We start from the raw sequence: 21,732 nt of genomic DNA, 5'->3' as shown, positions 1-21,732 counted from the left end.
CATTCCATGACTCATTATGCCACACAATAATTACCAGAATAAATGTTTATAGCACATTCAAAATTAAATATTTTAATGATTCTCAGGACAGCTAGGATGGGGAAGCTGACTGGCTCTCTTCTTGGACACTAAAAGCAAATGGACATCTTTTTAAGGTACATGCATTTCTTTAGTCACAGATTCCTCCACTCCTTCAAGATAAGTGAAATGTGACCTGTTTCCAGTATAGTGTCATTTGTGCTGAAGACCCAGTCATAAAAAGAACCATAATTTATGCTCTTTTTTGTTCAATAATGCTAACATTAATTGTAGTAAACTGTTGTATTTATATGTGGTATATAGTGTGTAGATAGTAGTAAAAGCTTTGTGGTAGATGAGGTCATCTAAGTCAATTATGGAAAATGAGAAGAAAGAAAAATCTGAAAGCCAAATTCCAGTACATAGCAACATATAAATATTCAGTGAAGGAACAAGATTTTAAAAACCTGAAAAGAAGTAGGAGGAATTTGGGAATAGTTTAATGAGCATTAAAGGTGAGTGTATTCATTTCCTGGGGCTTCCATAATGAAGTATCATAAACTGAATGGCTTAAAGCATGAGAAATTTATTCTCTCATAGTTTTCAGGCTTAAAGTACAGAATCAAGGTGTCAGTAGGACCATGCTCCCTTTGAAACCACTAAAGGAGGATTCTCCTGTGCCTGATCCAGCCTTTGGTGGCTCCAGAAGTTTCCTGACTTGCAGCTGTATAACTCCAGTCTCTGCCTGCACCTGCATATGGCTCTCTGCCCTCTGGTGTCTGTGTTTCCACATGATATTCTTCTCTGTGTTTTTTTCTGTGTCTGATTTTTTTTTCTTCTTGTGAGGACTTCAGTCACATTGTATTAAGACCCACCCTGAATAACTCCTCTTAACTTGATTTCATCTGCAGAGATGTTTTCCAAGTAGGGGTGTATGTATAGGTACTAGAAATTACCACTTCAATGTATCTTTTGGGTGGACACAATTCAGGAAGAAAGGAAGGTAAAACACAAGAAACAGAGCAGAGTAAGGTCAAGGCAAAATGTGTCTGCTGGATTTTATGATGAAACCTTATTTTCAGCAGACTCATGGGAATGATAGGAACAACAGCAGAACACATGGGGTGGAGAAATAGATTACATAAGAAAACAGTGTCAAGAGAAAAAAGAGAGGGCAATGACTAGAATGAGATCTAGAGATGAGTGTGTGTATTAGTGAGGTGTGTGCATGGTGTGCATGTATGTGTTTGTGTAAAGCACTTGTATATAAGTGTGCATTAGGACAGATTTTCTGCTGTTTTTAGCCTCTTTTTTCCTTATCAGTCATCACTCATAAGAAGAAATAGATCTTTTGATATAGTGATGTCAAAGTGATGCTCTGAGAGATTAATATTTGTGAGAGGAAGGTCTGCAGAGACTGTCAGAGTATTGCCAGATTGAAACCAAGACCATTCCTCTGGAGTGACTTGACACAGGCAATGGGAAAAGTGGAGACCCTCTCTGCCCTACTTGATTTTGTGCATGTTGAGTTGCATTGCTGCTAAGTAAAGTTGCCAGGATAAACAAAAGGTGTCCAGTGAAATTTGAATTTTAGATTTAAAAAATCAAATACTTTTTGTAGAAATATATCATGCAATATTTGGGACACACTTATATTAAGAAATTTTTCATTGTTTAAATGAAATTTAATACATTGTTTTGTGTTTTCATTTGCTAAATTTAGCAACTCAGTAGCTAAGTGAATACGTTTTAATATATGAAGGACGGGGTGCGGGGTGAGAAAGGGAGAGGAAAAGCAAAGGAAAGAGACATAGACAGACAGAGACAGAAAGAGAAAGACTGAAAATGAGAGAGAGAAAGTGTGTGTGTGTGTGTGAGAGAGAGAGAGAGAGAGAGAGAATGAATAAGAATGAGTACAGGAACGATAGGAAGGGATAAAATCCTATGTTGGAGGAATTAACATGAAGTAGAAGAGACAATTCTTTCTACTGAGACAAGGAAAAAAGATATGGATCACATATAAATATATTCAATTTTGGGAATGTCAACTTGAAAGAATTTATTCTGAATCATCTCTACTTTTATCTGAATTAGGAGGGTAAACCATCTTCTGGGATTGAAGAAGTAGAAGTAGAAGTAGGAAGGAGGAGCTTGGAGGAAACAGGGAACACTTGCAATAGCCAGTGGAGAGAAAGTATCATAGGAAGGGGAGGGGACTGATTTGGGACTAGGAGCAAGCCCATGCACTTCCCTGCTGTTCTGCAAAAGCAGCAGGAAGAGTAACCCTACTTCTCAAAAGAACTGCAGAAAAAATTGCTTAATGGTTTACATTGTAGGGCAAGGAGAGTTGGCAAACCTTCAGATCTCCAAATTTGGAAAATGAATTGGTAGACTGTAAAGGGGAGAGAAGACTGAAAAGATTCTCTCTCTCTCTCTCTCTCTCTCTCTCTCTCTCTCACACACACACACACACACACACACACACAATGCATTTCCACGCATTAGTTGAACTATTGGTCAAGCTAAAGTGTCACTGGGGCAAGATGCCAGCTGAAGCCTTAGACTTCAGCCCCCCAGCAGCAAGATAATTTCTTTTTCCTAATTTTGATAGCATGCATTCAAGGACTGATTGACTGTGCTTGAATTAACTATTTCTGAATCAGTCATGTAGATCAGATTAGCAGAAACTTTTGATTGGCCAATATTGGGGCTGAACTGCATGGATTTGAATCCAGGATCAGGGGCAAGGAAACCTAGAGTGCCCTGTGGCTGATAGACAGATAAAATCCACTGCATAAATATCTAGAGTTTGAGGAAGACTAGGAAGGTAGAAAGACTAGGAAGGTCAGGAAAGAGTTAAACACAAATTGAAAACTTTGTTCTAAGATTTATCTGCCTTATATAATTTTCTATGTTAACTTTGAATTCAGCCCAATCATCTACAGAGCTCAAAGTTTACAAAGGGGAATTCTGATGACATCAGTGGCACCTTTCTGTTTACAGGTGCAACTGTGTCTAACCATTTCAGGTTGTTAGGTGTCTGTCTCCTTTTTCTAGAGCTCAAGATCTGGCTAAGAGTTATCCTAAATGAAACAGAATAACATGTAGTCTTTGAAGTAATCATGGCATGACCTACTTCAATTCAACAATTCAGTGTAACAAGCATCTATTGGATGGCTGCCATGTGTAAGTCACTGTCTTACAGATTAGGGAATATGGAGTGCTGTATACACAGGTGCTCTCAGAAAATATTATTGAATTAATTCATTGATTTGTTTAAGGGGCAGATTTAATGTTACATGGAATTGTAGCAAAAGTTCAATAGTAATGATTTACATAGGTGATATTGGGTAAACAGTTGTGAAGACTTGACTTTGAAATTTCTTTTTGTGTTAATCATGATAGTCCAGGTTAAATTGCAATAAGAGAAAATAAATTTCAGAGGCAGAAAACAAGACGGGCTGATTTTTGCTCATGATACAGGTCCATTTTGCATTGGCAGGGTGCTCTGCTCCACATGGTTCTTGCTGAGGGGCCAAGGCTGATGTAAGCTGTGAACACACAGCATGGCTGTCAACACTTCAGAAGAAAGGGAGGGTAAAGAATCATGCAGTGGTTCTTCTGTGCTTCCACCCAGGAATGACATGAATCGCTTCTGCCCCTATGTCAGTGGCTAGAGGAAAGTTCCATGGCCAAGCTTAACTTCCAGAGGGTCAGGAAAATAGAATCTTTGCCTGTGCTAAGAGCTCATGGGAAACCAGACAGTAGTCAATCTCAGACTACCTCAGCTTCTCAAAGATGGATTGTAACATTGAGTCATTAGCTGCTATCATGATGAGGATACTAGAGATTTTAATGATGAAAACCACCATTTATGGAGATCCATGAATTTCTAAGTATTGTGCAACACTGGTTAATATTGGGTTTCCCTTTTCATAGATGAAGAAAATGAGTCAGAAATTGTATAGATTATCTAATGTCACAGGTGCTAATGTGGCTGTATAAATAATTCATGTTGTCCAATTCTAAGATAGTTCACAAATACGTCAGATCTTGTTAGTGAGGGAAACTTAGTGCTGAATAAATGTATGTAAATTATTACTCACAAAGTCACTAGTGAATGCCAGCCAGTGGTCTAAACACTGCCTGTGTAATTTCCCATTTCGGAAATACACATCTGCCTCAATTCCTCTAATTCTGTAGCTTACTCTTTCGTTATATGATGGATATGTAATGAATTGGTTTGTTGCTATAATCTAATAGTTAAAAATATTCAAATAGTTTAAAAAGAACACTTCAGGTAGAGAAGAATGTTATATGGAAAGATCTTTAAGCTTGGCATAGAGACTTCACACTTCATTTCATCTTCATTTGTCACTTCCTAAGCCAATCCTTGGACCTCTGTTTCCTTTTATGTAGAGTGAGCAAATTAGATCAGTTGACCTTTATGTATCCTATGTTACCTATGGCTGCTTTTCTTTCAGCCATTCTACATCCAGTCAGATTAATACAATCAGATGAAATTTGAAGCCTCTATCAGCTTTTTGGGAAGGGTCCCCAGAGCAAGTAGAGTGACTAAAATAATAGCAAGAATCAGGCAAGAACACATGCAGCCATTGGCAGCGGTATCAGCTCCAGCAAGACACTCTTGGTTTGTCCTTGGTTTTGAGGGAGTGACTTAAAGAGTACTCACTGTGATTAATGAAAGCCAATGGCTCTGAATTTTTTCTTAGGTATAAGAGTGTACACACATATGCCTATCAGCTCATTGCAGCTTTTCCTACAGCCTAAACATTTTTTCTTAGCCTCAGAATTAATACTATACAATGAATCTGAATCAAGAAAGAAGTGAAATCAGAAAGACTTTAAGAAGGAAAAAAATCCAGCCATTCCCCTCTCATTTTCACCTCTTTTGTTCCTTAAACACTTCTTAGATATCCTTTGAGCTCATGATTCTTAAGTGGTTGCTAAAATTACCTTCTTTTCATGCTCCTATAATGTTAAAAAGCCACATTTCTAAAATGAAGTGCTATACCAATGGTATGAAAAGCAGGCTATTTTATGGAGTCAACAATTTTCTCTCCAAACAATAAACTTACCACACCAATTTTCCCAAGTGACAATAAACATGCCAAAGAGAAGAATGGTTTCCTTCTTCAAATTTTAAAGTTAAGTGCATTTGCTAAAGAATAGGTTGCATGAGATGAAAAATGCATACTGCATATAAAGTTTTGATTATTTTAGTTCACCATAACATGTAGAAAAGATAGATGCTATTATAATTCAGTTACAGTGACCAACTAAGTTTCTAAACTTAGAGACTCAAGAAAGAACTACCTGGAAATATAAGTAAATCATTTAAATTTTTTCACATGTTTAGCCAATTAGTAGTATAGATTATATCCAAGTAGTACAAATGTCTTAATATCATTTTCAGGCCCCATTCTGCTCCTCGTTAATTCGGATAAACTGGCCAGATTTTCTTGTTAAATAGTAATAATCAGTATCTCTTTAATGTTTGACTATGAATAGTTGACCCTTTAACAATGCAGGGGTTGGGGGTGCCAACCCTTTGCATGGTAGAAGATTCATGTGTAATTTTGGACTCCCTGAAAACTTAACTACTAATAGCCTGCTGTTGATTAGAAGCCTTAAAGATAACATAGAAAAGCTTGTTAACATATATTTTTGTAGGTTGTATGTATTTCATACTATATTCTCACAATAAGCTGAAGAAAATAAAATATTAAGAAAATTCTAAAGAAGATAAAATGTATTTGCTATTTATTAAGTGAAAGTAGATCATCATAAAGGTCTTTATCTTCATCATCTTCACACTGAGTAGTCTGAGGAGGAGGAGGAGACAAAGGAGAGGGGTTGGTCTTGCTGTCTTAGGAATGGCAGAGGTAGAAGAAAGTCCATGTGTAAGTGGACCTGCATATTTCAAACTCGTGTTGTTCAAGAGTCAACTGTATACATTTTTTTCACATTAATTATTGACTATTTACAATAACACTGAAAGATGGTATTATTTTAGTTCTCACTTTACAGGGAAGGAAACTGAGGATCAGTGTCCAAAGCTCAAGTTCTAGTGTGACCATGATACAAACTCCCCATCTTCAGCCTCCAAATTCACAGGAAGCCCTTCTGTCACAGGAACCCTAAATTAACCATTATATTATATGTTATCCTCAGAGGAATAGAGGCAAAGGGGGACATTTTGATGTGACCAGGTATAGTGATGAAGACAAAGGAGTGCCTACTATGTACCAGGAATGCAGACACAACAAGGAACAAAACCACAGAGAATTCCTGCTTCACAGATTTTAATGGAAATGGGGTAGAGTAGGGAGAGTCAGATAATGGGTAAGACAAAATATGTAAACTACATGCTATGTGAACTGATGATGAGAGTGAGAAGAAAACAAGGTAGGAGAGCACAGAGTGCAGGCTGGTGCTGCTGTTTTAAATGGGCTGGTCAGAGAAGACTTTCCTGAAAATGTGGTGATTTTGCAATAATCGAAGTAAGGAAAGGAGATGAAGATGCAGGTAAACTGTAATTTGAAGAATTTTCAGGAACAAAACTGAGAATGCAAATTCTGTCTTAGCTTTCCAAGTTGCCTGCATACAACATGGAGGGAGGCAGATGAGCCTTGCCGGTGAACTTCCTGCTAACTTAGGATATTCCTGGGGGTGGGGAGTGGAAACCAAGCGATGGACTGACTCCAAATCGTGACAGTGGTGACTGAAGTGCTAGCTGTAAAATAACCAGGGAGGAACAAGCTGAGGAAATGCCCAGTTTCCTTGGACAAAATATTGCTCTTTCACTTTTCATGTTGGGAGAGAGCTCCTGGACAAGGTTCCAACTTTATTTCTCCTTCTTTCTCTAAAGCACCTTGTCTCTTTGCGCCTATCATCCTAATTGTCTTTTCCTTCAGATTTCCACATAGTAGGAAAAGGAAAAGGGTGTGAAAAATAGTAAGTGACCAAAAAGCAGAGTCAAATCAGAGTTGTTGGAAGTTAAAATCAATTTCTCTCTTCCTCCTGTCCCACCTCCTACTCCTAATAATTTGGCTCATTGCTCATCTTAAAAGTTGCAGTTGCATTTTTCTTGATGATGTTTAATCAAAGTTGCCATCTTTTTTCTTCAATGTAAACTCAATTCTCTTTGAGAATTTTATAAATAAAAACTACATTTGCATGCATAAAGCAATTGATTCCACTGGGTGATAGATGAGTTTAATCTTTGAATGGTTAAGTAAAAAATTTTTAGCTCCCTGTTTGCTTTTATTTAGTGAATCGTACCATTTGACTGAAATATTACAGCTAGAATAGTGAATTTGGTGATGTCAGGGGTGGACACATCATACAAACTGAAATAAAATGAAGTCAAACTCTCCATCTTTAGTCAAATTGGACTATATGGAAAAGTCTCCAGATATTTTTATAGCCATATTGCTGGATAATACTGAAATATAAGATTTTTTAAAAGTCTTCCCTTCCACTTTTACTTCCAGCAGGTGTATTCAGTATTGGACCTCATTGCCTTCAGTGATGCTGTCCCAATGAATCATCCATCTGGGTTGTCTTTATACTTTTGAAGCACAATGATGAATACCTGATTTTAACATTTCAAAGATGGTGTCTCCTTTTTGTTGGTCTTACTTTAAAAGAAAATCCATATTTTATCTGGAGGTAAAAAACAGCTCCTCTCATTTTACAGACTTCCCAAGCCTTTCCAACACTTCAAATACTTGCTTCTGTATAAATAAATATAATGTAGAATTAAATGCAATGCTCTAGTTCAATTCATAAATGCCAGTTAAGACTTAATTTTGGGTTTCATTATGTATCGAATTGAAAATGATGTTTTTAAAATTTAGAGTTTGTGTACGTTGAGAAATTCATAGGCTTATAGAAAATCGAATTGGAAAGGTTATTAATGGTAATCAATCTGTACTCTTACCTGATATGTAAATCCACATATAACCGCCACAAAAATGGTTGTTCAGTTCATACTTGAACACTAATAGAAAGTCTTTCAAAATATACATGAGATCCATGCTGTGTTAGTTGAAAAAAGAATTTAAAAGGACAAGAATTAATTAGAAATATGATATCCTCTACTGTCTCTTTGTCCTCATCATTTGAACTAACTAGTCTTCAGCACAAACCCAAACATCCTCATGTGTTCTGGAAGATTTTTAAAACAAGGATAAATTTAAAGACAGTATTACATGTGAAAATGTTTATCTCTCTGCTTATCACAAAGTAAAGTTACAACAAATTTTAGTCATTATTACTTAAAATGATTCCTTGGCATACATTTGATTATGCAGACAGAACCTGTTTTTTTTTGGTATATTAGTCCACTCTGACACTGCTAATAAAGACATATGCAAGGCTGGGTAATTTATGAAGGAAAGAGGTTTAATTGACTCACAGTACAGCATGACTAGGGAGGCCTTGGGAAGATTACAGTCATGGCAGAAGGGGAAGAAAGCAAGTCCTTCATATGGTGGCTGGAGAGAGAAGTGCAAAGTGAAAGGGTGGGGAAAGTCCCTTGTAAAACCATCAGATCTCATGAGAACTCACTGTAACAAGAAAAGCATGGAGGTAACCATCCCCACGATTTGATTACCTCTCACCATGCCCCTTCCATGACATGTGGGGATTATGGGAACTACAATTCAAGATGAGATTTGAGTGGAGACACAGCCAAACCATATCACTTGGGCTGTGTTGGATGAGAATGAACAAAATCATCTGCATCTGTGGATGGCCAGTGTTTCTTAATTTTCCAGGGACTTGCGATTTTAATGCTGAAAACCCTACATTCTCAGAACCTTCCTTATGCCTGGGCAAACCAGGATAATTGACAATCTGACCCAGAATCCAGGTTTCCAGCCTGGATCTGTGATTCTCTAGTCTCCTCTTCATGTCTATAGACTTTTTTCCACAGAGAAACTTCTGAATTTAAAAATACATATAATCTTCCAATATATATAATTGAAGAATGTAAAGGTTTACTCTGAATGTTCTAGTTCTAGATTAATAACAGCATGCTACTGTTTTAGGATCTGTACTACTAAAATGTGTAATGGTGGTTATTTTTCTCACCCATATCTCTTGTGACAAATGTAATTGGTTCTCAAGTTTGCTGGTGCCTTAATCTTGGATTTCCCAGCCTCCGGAACTGTGAGCAATAAACTTCTGTTGCTTACAAATTATCCAGTTTAATGTATTTTATTTTAGCAGTCCGAACTGACTAAGACACAGGGCTATACACAAAGTTTCTTGGAGATATAGCAAGAGATGAGATGTTCTCTGTCATCCAGAAAATCATGCTCCATTGTCAGACACACTGTACTTGGCTGAAGAGGTATTATGTAAAACTTAGCAGATTGATACCTCTAAATTTATGATTACCAATGTTACATGCACCTTCAACATTGTCAGTCTTGCTACTTTTTTGAACTGGCTTGTGGTTCCATTTAACATAAATGTCTATTTCAATATTCCACAGTAATGTCAAACCTCTAGACTTCCTCTGCTTTTCACAGTCAGTAGATAACTGCTTCTTGCTTTACAAAGAAAGTATAAGTCATCAGGGAGAAAGGCTTTCAGTTTCTGAAACCAAATTTGCCTGCCTGCTAAATGGAAGTGACAGACATTTATTTATTCAAGCCCAGTTCCTTCAACTCTGTTCATGTCCTTCTCTTCCTCCTGTTTCAAGAATCTTGCACTAGATTTTACCTTCTGTCTTCCGTGTCTTCAACTTGTGACTCTCTACCTGAGCTTTCTTATCTCAGCTAAATTTGCTTCTCTCATCTTAAAATAAAAAAGCCTTTCCTTAATTTGAATCTCTTCCTACTCCTGCCTTTTATGCTTCTTCCTTTCCCAATCAAACTTCTTATGAGTTGTCCAGGCACATTGTCTCCACTTTTCCACTCCAACACTGTGCTAATGCCACCTACAACCTCAGTATCACAAAATCTAAAACATGATCTTTCATTATTTTCTAAGTAACATCCCAATCACATTCAATGCATTTGATTTTCCTTGAAACAGTATCTTGCTTTGACTTCACTGACACTGGAGTTCTGATTTTCATTTACCACACTGGTCACTCCCTGACAGTCTCCTTTGCCATCTCTTTCTTTTAAACCCAATTTGCAAATGCTGACATTTCCATCCCAAGCTTGACCTCTCTCTCTAGTGCTCATTCCAGGCAAGATTTTATCCTTTCATCCCTCAAACTCAACTGCTGACTTGATCCGTGTGTTAATAGCTTCAAAGTGAACATTTTCAAAACCAAATTAATTACTTTTCTTCACAAACCTGATTTTTTCCTAGGATTTTCCATCTCAATAAATGAACACCATCAACCAGCATTTTGCTCAATATAGAATTCTGGTTATCAACCTTATTATCTCCCTCTCCCCACATCTGCATTGTATTAATCACCATTCTTTCAATTTTGCTTACCTCTCTCCATATGTAACATCGTATTCAAAATCAACAATGTCTTTCACTTGTTTTCCTTTTATCCGGTGTTGCTCCCTCAACCTCTACCTCTATTTTTTTCTTCTCTAAGCAGTTAGAGTTGTAATTACAAAAGCAAACTTTTATCATGTCATTCCTCTTCTGTTATTCAATGGTTCCTCATTGCTCCTAGAAATGCTTTTAAAATCATTAACAGAGACTACAGGTATTGAAATTATTTCATTTGTATTGATCTTGCCAACCTAATTTCTCACCATTCCCCACCCTATTCTCTGTGATATAGTCACCTTGGACTCCTTTTAATTTTTCAACTGTTCTGTGCCCCTTCACACCATGGAGCCTTCATGCACGTCTGACCTGTCCTGCCTAGGCAGCTTTTTACCTGCCTCTTCACCTAGATAACACATGTTTCAGTTCCTCACTTACAAGTTGTTTCCTTTGAATCAAAAAAATCTTGTATTTCCATTTTGTGATATAACAATTGCCATGTGTGTAATTTTTTGTGTAATTATTTGTTTATAGACTACTTTGCTAGCAAGATGAGGACAGGTATTATCTGCTTTATTTACAGCTGAGACCAGGCATTACCTGCCTTATTTATAGCTGTATCACTCATTATTTGTTGAATGCATGAAGATACTCCAATCAAATTTCCCCTTTGTAATAACTTCTTTACTTATCTTGTTGCAAAAAAAAAAATCAGTCTGATAACTAATACAATAAAAACCCTGCCTTTAAATTCTTCCTGGTTGGTTGATTAAGGAATTTCCAGAGCTCTTCATAACTATTTGTAAAGTCTATTTTTTAGTGTATATATCTTTTGTTCATTTGCATACTTATTTACTGTATTGTAAATATTGCAAACAGTATCAGAAACTTTTAACAAACAAAAGTGTTGTGCTTTTGTGATTATCAAGATCTTTTAAATTAACAAATAGCATCACCAGAGTTTAACTTTCAGTTAAACTCTAAATTAATTATCTGGTCATTTATTTTTAAATTCATAGGTTAATGTGCATTTATATATTTAATTTAATTAGAATCTAAATTACAGAGACATGAGCAGGGGGAAGAAAACCAACAAGGGATGGTGATGCACCCAGGGGCTAGTAGTATCGTGAAGCCATTATCATCACTAGAGCTGAACGAAGGGGAGGGAAAAGTGCTATTGGAATCTGACAAGAGTTAAAACAATGGAAGACAGGTCCCTCACCTGAAGCTGGAACATAGAGGAGAAAGGACACTGCCTATGTGCATGAAGCCTGGATAGGACCAGCAACAGGGTGTGTGTGGAGGGGAGATTTCCTCACCTTCACCGCCATTACCATCTTTAAGCCTCTTGCCTCTGTCTGCCATTGGTTTAACCCCACAGGAAACCAGGGAACACTGGGAGAGAGGGTAGAGTTTGGGTGGGTGAGGGAGCTTCAGAGAACACCCAATACATCTCTTTTCCTTCATAATATTGTGGCAATATGGGTTCTTATCTTACAACTACTTTTTTATTTCTTCCATGTATGTTGTTTTATCTGTCCCAGTGGCCCAATGGTAAGAGTTTAGTTCTCTCATTTCCAGTATAAATTTCTGTAGATTCCTTTGGTACAACACCAAAGTAGGCAGGTAAAATCACTAAATAAAGACATTTCGTGCAAAGTACAATTCATAAATTACAACTTTCCCCATGGAAACTTTTATTAGATCATTATATGAATAAGACACAAAGAAGTTTTATGAAGACATGACCGATATGAAACTGGCATCATCATGATTAAAAGAAAGCTAATATTAGGTTCTTGATATCATATGGATACCTATAAATGTTTTAAGCCACAAATGAAATTGATTGAATAAGGCAAAAAAAGGAAAAAAAAGCAAGAGGTAGATAATAGCTAATAAAAGAATTTGTAACTAGAGTATAAGATTTAATTCTATGTTGGAACCCATTTAATATTGTAACTCAAGCCTCATTATTTTGCAGTTTAGATTTCTAAGGTTGTCCTATGTCATCTATGTTAATTGGACAATTAATCAACTTTAATGTTACTTGATAATAGACCTTTTATTAAGTTGAAACATCTGAATTGCTGATTATTGTCAATTTTGGCCCATAAAAACAGTAAGACAGTGATACCACCTACTATATAAACGCACATTAACCTATGAATTTAAAAATAAATGGCCAGATAAATAAATGCACCCTTTGTTTCCATTATTTATTATCATCATTTTTTATTGAAATATAATAGACATACATATTTTTGAGGTGCATGCAATAATTTAACATATTCATATAATTTGTAAAGATCAAATCAATGCAATTTGGATATCCATCACCTTAAATGATTGTCATTTCTTTATGCTAAAAACATTCAAAGTCTTATTCAAATATGTAGCCTTTTAAAAATGACATTTATTTATTTGATAGAATGGTAACAATTTTGAAAGAATTATACAATACTTGTATTATAGCTAGTGCCAACATGTACATCTGTGCCAGAATTAATCTCTTTGACATAGCACTTTCTGAAAGTAATTTGTTTATCTCTTCCACAGTACATGCTTGTACACAATTCTTAATATAACACAGACTCATCTTTTCATTAAGCATTTTGAATGTAGTCAGGTACCTTGGTGATGAGGAATAACAAATCTGCCTAATATATTTTTAAAAATCAAACATAGCACAGCTATGATTTCTTCTTTGGCACTTTTACTCTTTGTAAGAATGCTCTATGGATATATTCTCTCTTTCAATTTTCACATTTTAACTTCCATCAAATTTAACAGGAGCTGAGAGTGTTAATTAGAACAAGCTTTGGCGTAGTATTTTTCAAACCTCCAATCCTGAAGACCTCTAACTACTTATTTATCGTTGGAAAAAAAATAATAATTTTGATGTGTTGAAGATTTAACAAGAACATGTATAATGCCTATTTTTAATACAAACTTTCTCTCACTGGTATTATATATTATAGTTTTAGCCAAGAGAGATACACTTATCTAGAGACATGTTTATATTTAAGTTTGTTAAAATCTATAAGGTAAATAATTTGTTTTTAAATCAATGTTTAATTTTCTATGATAGCATGCAATCTAAAATACCTCTAAAATAAACCAATTTTCTACTCTAACAAAATATAGTGTTTTATTTTGTATGTTTCTGAGACTTAAATAGGAGCTCAAAAGTGAATAGACTATCAATTTTATAAACCATTAGTTAATACATCTTAAAATCTTGTTCCACTAAAAGTGAGCTCCACTGTAAGAAATAAATGAAAATAAATAAAAATAAAGAAAGGAGAGAAGGTAGGGAGAAAGAGGAGATACAAAGAAAGCAAAAAAGGATTAAAAAAGAGAATCAATCTAAAGCAAACTCAAAACAGATATAATGGCAGGAATTGCATCCCAGTGTGTTGGAGAGTTACTCTGCATGTTTCCTAAATTGGCTGTACCCTTTAGTTGAGTAGGGATGGCAGGTGACACTGACCTGGGTCATGTATTTGCTGAGGGATGATAAAGGACAGGAGCAAAGCCCTCCCTCACTGTCTTGGCAGTCACCTCTCTCTCCATCACCATGGCTTCAACTTTTGTTTTTAGACGAGAATTTTAGGTGAAAGCAACATGCCTGGGGTTACAGCCAAACATGAATCAGAGGGAGTTGCCATAGTAATGGCTACCTCTGCTCAGGTTCAATTCTCATATGTCAGCTCGACATTTGCTCAGGGCAGGTGGTCTCGAAGATTTGGCTTACAGGGTATTTTTCCAACCCTTGATGGAACTGGAGAAGCTGCCAAAAATAAGACAAGAGTAAGGAGTAGGCTCTCTGGACAGCTGATCAGCTACTCTCTATGTGCTAAGAACCAAGTCATTTCAAGTTCCAGAGTCTTATCCTCCCTGCATGTAAACTGGTATCTGTTTTTCTGGTTGCAGGAAATGTAATGTGCTTAGATTAGAGAATACATATGGATGTGCTTTAGAAGCTACAGAGTATTGTACAGATGGAAGGTATAGGATTACAATTGTATTAATAGCTAATTTTAAGACATTGATTTGGAAAACTGAAAAATCTAGGAAATGTAAATCCACAAGAAAGTAAACTAAACCATTTGAACTTTTGGATAGTCTCTACTTATAGTGCATGCTCCCCAAGTTCTGTATGATTTTCTCTATTGTGAAGATTCGGTCTATGGCTGTGGATCTTAAACATAAGAAGTATCTGCTATACTTAATAAAAATGCTGATGGCATTCTGCTGGAGGTGGTCAGCATAGAGTAGCTGCTACAATTGTATGGCTATCATAACATTCAACAGTATTAGCCTTTGAGTCAGCTGTGAGCCTTACGACCTCCATAGCTTTCAGCAAGTTTCTGTGTTTGTTCATTAATTCATTAGTCATTTATTCAGTCCATACTCACTGAGCATTTGTTATGCTAGATACTGGCCAAGGTGTTGAGATAAACTGACAAACCTCTTCCTCTAAAGATTCTGATGCTTGTGGTAGCCAAGCAGGCAGGCAACAAGGAAGTACAATCAAGTGATGATTCATGCTGGGACAATATAAACACTAGATTTTTTAAAAAAATTGTTATTATACTTTAAGTTCTAGGGTACATGTGTACAGCATGCAGGTTTGTTACATACATATACATGTGCCTGTTGGTTTGCTGTACACATCAACTCATCCTTTACATTAGGTATTTCTCCTAATACTATCCCTCCCACAGCCCCCGACCCACCGACAGGCCCCAATGTGTGATATGTCCCACCCTGTGTCCATATGTTCTCACTGTTCAACTCCCACCTATGAGTGAGAACATGTGGTGTTTGGTTTTCTATCCTTATGATAGTTTGCTGAGAATGTTGGTTTCCAGCTTCATTCATGTCCCTGCAAAGGACATGAACTCATCCTTTTTATGGCTACATAGTATTCCATGATGTTTATGTGCCACAATTTCTTAATCCAGTCTATCATTGATGGACATTTGGGTTGGTTCCAAGACTTTGTTATTATGAATAGTGCCACAATAAACATAAATGTGCATGTGTCTTTACGGTAGCATGATTTATAATCCTTTGGGTACATACCCAGAAATGGGATGGCTGGGTCGAAGGGTATTTCAGGTTCTAGATCCTTGAGAAATTGCCACACTGTCTTCCACAATGGTTGAACTAATTTATACTCCCATCAATAGTGTAAAAGCGTTCCTATTTCTCTACATCTTCTCCAGCATTTGTTGTTTCCTGACTTTTTAATGGCTGCTATTCTAACTGGCGTGAGATGGTATCTTATTGTTGTTTTGATTTGCATTTCTCTGATGACCAGTGATGATGAGCATTTTTTCATATGTCTGTTGGCTGCATAGATGCCTTTTGAGAAGTGTCTGTTCATATCCTTTGCCCACGTTTTGCTGGGATTGTTTTTTATAAATTTGTTTAAGTTCTTTATAGATTCTGGATATTAGCCCTTTGTCAGATGGGTAGATTGCAAAAATTTTCTACCATTCTATAGGTTGCCTGTTGACTCTGATGATAGTTTCTTTTACTGTGCAGAAGCTCTTTAGTTTAATTAGATCCCATTTGTCTATTTTGGCTTTTGTTGCCATTGCTTTTGGTGTTTTAGTCATGAAGTCTTTGCCCATGCCTATGTCCTGAATGGCATTGCCTACGTTTTCTTCTAGGGTTTTTATGGTTTTAGGTCTTACATTTAAGTCTCTAATCCATCTTGAGTTAATGGTTGTATAAGGTGTAAGGAAGGGATTCAGTTTCAGCTTTCTTCATATGGCTAGCCAGTTTTCCCAGCACCATTTATTAAATGGGGAATCCTTTCCCTATTGCTTGTTTTTTATCAGGTTTGTCAAAGATCAGATGGTTGTAGATGTGTGGTGTTATTTCTGAGGCCTCTGTTCTGTTCCACTGGTCTATATATCTGTTTTGGTACCAGTACCATGCTGTTTTGGTTACTATAGCCTTGTAGTATAGTTTGACGTCAGGTAACGTGTTGCTTCCAGCTTTGTTCTTTTTGCTTAGGATTGTCTTGGATACGCAGGCTCTTTTTTTGGTTCCATATGTACCTTAAAGCAGTTTTTTTTCCAATTCTGTGAAGAAAATCAGTGGTAGCTTGATGGGGATAGCATCAAATCTATAAATTACCTTGGGCAGTATGGGCATTTTCATGATATTGATTCTTCCTATTCATGAGCATGGAATGTTCTTCCATTTGTTTGTGTCCTCTTCTATTTAGTTGACCAGTGGTTTGTAGTTAGTTCTCCTTGAAGAGGTCCTTCACACTCCTTGTAAGTTGATTCCTAGGTATTTTATTCACTTTTTGTAATTGTGAATGGGAGTTCACTCATGATTTGATGCTCTGTTTTCTGTTATTGCTGTATAGGAATGTTTGTGATTTTTGCACATTGACTTTGTATCCTGAGACTTTGCTGAGGTTGCTTATTAGCTTAAGGAGATTTTGGGCTGAGATGATGGGGTTTTCTAAATATACAGTCATGTCCTCTGCAAACAGACAATTTGACTTCCTCTTTTCCTAACTGAATACCCTTTATTTCTTTCTCTTGCCTGATTGCCCTGGCCAGAACTTCCAACCTTATGTTGAATAGGAGTGGTGAGAGAGGGCATCCTTGTCTTCTGCTGGTTTTCAAAGGGAATGCTTCCAGTTTTTGCCCATTCAGTATAATATTGGCTGTGTGTTTGTCATAAATAACTCTTACTATTTTGAGATACATTCCATCAATACCTAGTTTATTGAGAGTTTTTAGCATGAAGGGCTGTTGAATTTTGTCGAAGGCATTTTCTGCATCTATTGAGATAATCATGTGTTTTTTGTCATTGGTTCTGTGTATGTGATGGATTATGTTTATTGATTTGCGTATGTTGAACCAGCCTTGCATCTCAGGGATGAAGCCCACTTGATCATGGTGGATAAGCTTTTTGATGTGCTGCTGGATTCGGTTTGTCAGTATTGTACTGAGGATTTCGCATTGATGTTCGTCAGGAATATTGGCCTAAAATTCTCTTTTTTGTTGTTGCGTCTCTGCCAGGCTTTGATATCAGGATGATGCTGGCTTCATAAAATGAATTAGGGAGGATTCCCTCTTTTTCTGTTGATTGGAATTGTTTCAGAAGGAATGATACCAGCTCCTCTTTGTACCTCTGGTAGAATTTGACTGTGAATCCATCTGGTCCTGGACTTTTGTTTTTTTTGATAGGCTATTAATTATTGCCTCAACTTCAGAAGCTGTTATTGGTCTATTCAGAGATTTGACTTCTTCCTGATTTAGTCTTGGGAGGGTGTATGTGTCCAGGAATTTATCCATTTCTTCTAGATTTTCTAGTTTATTTGCATACAGTTGTTTATAGTATTCTCTGATGGTAGTTTGTATTTCTGTGGGATTGATATCCCCTTTATCATTTTTATTGCATCTATTTGATTCTTCTCTCTTTTCATCTTTATTAGTCTTGCTAGCAGTCTATGTATTTTGTTGATTTTTTCAAAAAACTAGCTTCTGGATTCATTGATTTTTTGGAGGGTTTTTTGTGTCTCTATCTCCTTCAATTCTGCTCCAATCTTAGTTATTTCTTGCCTTCTGCTAACTTTTGAATGTGTTTGCTCTTGCTTCTCTAGTTCTTTTAATTGTGATGTTAGGGTGTCAATTTTAGATCTTTCCTGCTTTCTCTTGTGGGCATTTAGTGCTATACATTTCCCTCTACACACTGCTTTAAATGTGTCCCAGAGATTCTAGTATGTTGTGTCTTTGTTCTCACTGGTTTCAAAGAACATCTTTATTTCTGCCTTCATTTCGTTATGTACCCAGTAGTTATTCAGGAGCAGGTTGTTCAGTTTCCATGTAGTTGTGCGGTTTTGAGTGAGTTTCATAACCCTGAGTTCTAATTTGATTGCACTGTGGTCTGAGAGACAGTTTGTTGTGATTTCTGTTCTTTTACATTTGCTGAGGAGTAAACACAAGTTTTAACAGAAAATGTCATAGGATTTCTCCTAGTAAAGTAGTCAGAATTGTTCAACATAAAGATGTCCTGGCCACATCAATGATGTTCGGTCTTAGTCCATGAAGCATTTAAATGTTCCAATCTTCCATTTTCTCGTCTGTGAAATGGGAATAAATTTGGGAACTTGATGTAGTTTGGATGTTTGTCCTCTTTAAATATCACGTTTTAATTTGATCCCCTATATTGGAGATGGGGCTTAGTGGGACATGTTTTGTTCTTGAGGGCGGATTCCTGATGAATGTCATAGTGGTGTCCTCATGGGAATAAGTACTTTTGCTTAATTCATTCCTACCAGACCTGATTGTCAAAAAGAGTCTAGAACCTTCCTCCTCCTCTCTCTCTTCCTTCCTTTCTCACCACATGATGGCTGCTCCTTTTCCACCATGAGTGGAAGCTTCCTGTGGCCTTCACAGAAGCAGATGCTGGCACCACGCTTCCTATACAGCCTGCAGAACTGTGAGCCAAATAAACTTCCCAGCAAATACTGAGCCTCGGGTATTCCTTTGTAGCAACACACATGGACTAAGACACACCTACCTCGAAAGGTTGTTGGGAGGATCAAATGTGATGATCGTTAGTATATTGTCAGGTACAAAGCAAATGTTCAATAACGGTTAGTTATTAATAATACTAATTACCACTTAGTTTCTTGTTATAGTAAGGAAATGTAAAAAGCAATAAATAAACAAAACAAGATTATCTAAGTAAATGATGTAATAACTTTCTGCTGTCTTGGAATTTTATCAGTAACTCAACAGAGAATGTGGGTTGTATAATAACAGATTTATAACTTGTATAAATACATTGCCCCAAGTTAAAGAAAATGAAAGCTTTTTTAAAATGTCAGAACAAGTCAAAACAATTGTCTTACTGAAGATAAGGACATCATCTAGAGGTTTAGATGAGGTCAAAACAGGAGTTGAGATCAAGCCAGCAAGCCTGTTCTTCGTCAGACTCTGATTCTGCTCAGTTCTGTGTGCTGCTCCAACCTCAGGCTGGCAACCCAATGGTTACAGTAGTGTCCACACTCATAGCAGGACGTATCTGGAGCAAGTGGGAAATAAGTGATTATTCCCAGATGATTTCTCAGAAGTGGGAATTATCTTCTTTCTCGGAAATCTCAAGCAAACACCTCCCATCATCTCCTTTGGCAACTGGGTCATCTCCTTATTCCTGAACCAACCTTTGTAGGAAGAGGAATGCCCTTTGCTCATTGACATAGACCTTCCCATCTCTATCCAATCACTATGGAAAGGGTGATAGGATTAGCCTCATTGTGGGCTAATCAGGCCAATCCTGCTGCATAAAAAGATTTTTCAAATCACATCACTATACAATGAAAAGGGGACCTTTGGGAAGGCCAGCACATACCCTATATGTAGTTCTGCAATCCTTAATCCCACAGTGGACTTCTGTGCATCCAGTTGTAAATCTAAAGGAACCAAAATTTGAGCTTCTTACACAAAAGTAAGGTAAAGGTGACCTGAGGGAGAAATACTTTGATCTAAAGGGCAGGGTTGATACGGATCCTGTGAGCAGAGAGGATTTCTCAAGTCCAGAAATGTGTGGGTATGAAGCAGTTATTCATTCATTCTTCCATGTATTAAGTGCTAAATATTTGGTAGGTGCTATCTCCCTGCTGGAGCTTATATTCCAGTAGAGGTGAGGATGTATGAGGGACAAGAACAGAGTATAAAATGGAAGGCATGCTGGTGAAGACAAGGAATAATAGCATGTTGAATTAAGACAAAGGAAAATCTTCAATATCCCCTATCCAGAGAAAGAAGAGCAAAGTAAAGAGGGGCAATTGCTTTATAAATGCTCGTACTCTCTGTGCCAGCATTACCACAACCTTAGTTCTCTGGGTGCCAACTTTAACATTGTTTTTCAAATCCATATCTTATTTAAACCATTATTTTCACTACTTTCCACAAAGTAACTCTTTGAAACTTAATTTTATGTTATTTTCATCTTTGCAGTCCTCAAACAGAAGTTTAATATGCTTGTTATATTTTCATAGGTATTCATTAAATGTATAATAAAATTTTTAGCAAGTAAAATAAAATCAACAAGTAAGCATTTCTGTGTGCCACTTAAAATACTATCCTAGCTGGGTGTGGTGGCTCATGCCTGTAATCCCAACACTTTGGGAGGTCAAGGCTGGTGGATCACCTGAGATCAGGAGTTCAAGACCAGCCTGGCCAACATGGCAAAACCCCGTCTCTACTAAAAATACAAAAATTTTTCAGGAATGGTGACTTGGGCGCCTATAATCCCAGCTACTTGGAAGGCTGAGGCCAGAGAATTGCTTGAACCCAGGAGTGGGGAGGTCGCAGTGAGCCGAGATCGCACCATTGCGCTCCAGCCTAGGCGATAAGAAACTCTGTCTCGAAAATAGCGATAATGATAATAACAGTAAGTAATAATATCTTAGCAGTGGAACCTGTCTCATGCTTTGAGAAGCATTGTTTTATTCTGATCATCCTTTTGGTAGACTCTAGGTTTTAATTTCAGCGTGCCCAATCCAGCTTCAGGGCTCCCTAAGTCTCTAGATTTGGATGTCTTTAGCAACTATTAGAGAAGCATTTTTCTGGGGATTTCAACTTTTATTTTTAAATCTCCTCAAGCCTTTTTGACTTACCCTGTTGGTGGATCCTGAGAAAGTTCCCTTTCTTTCTTTCTCAAGATGGAGTTAAAAGTTGGGTATACCCACCCTTCGTTGTCTGCTGACAGCCCTGGTACCCCTGGCTTAGCAAATGCAGTGAACACATTCGCCACGGCAGTTTGGCAGATGCCTCAACCGTGACATTTGCCTTTTACAGATTAAGAAAAGAAGGTGTCCCCTTATGGGCTGCTGTGTTAAATCCCCTGACACATTTATTTTCGATTTATGGCATATTAGATTTCAGGTTTTTAATTTGCATGTTTCTGGCAAAGTGTCAGAAGGTTGTGTCTTCGCACACGTCTAGAGTTGTATGTACAGAAAACAAAGGCAAATTCAAAAGGTAAAGCCCAAAGAAGGAAACATAAGGGCACATCTAATTGTTTAACCCAAATTGTTTCACGCTTTCTGCTGCATGTGTCCGAATATAAAGTGGCATCATTTAAAAAATACTCTAGATTATTTCTGAGGTTGTCCATTGATATTTTTGGTTTTCTACACCTAAATTAAAAGCAATGTCTGACTTTTAA

Source organism: Colobus angolensis, unplaced genomic scaffold, assembly GCF_000951035.1.
Source record: "Colobus angolensis palliatus isolate OR3802 unplaced genomic scaffold, Cang.pa_1.0 Scaffold33, whole genome shotgun sequence".
NCBI lineage: Eukaryota > Metazoa > Chordata > Mammalia > Primates > Cercopithecidae > Colobus > Colobus angolensis.
Note: the sequence above shows the minus strand (reverse complement) of the source record.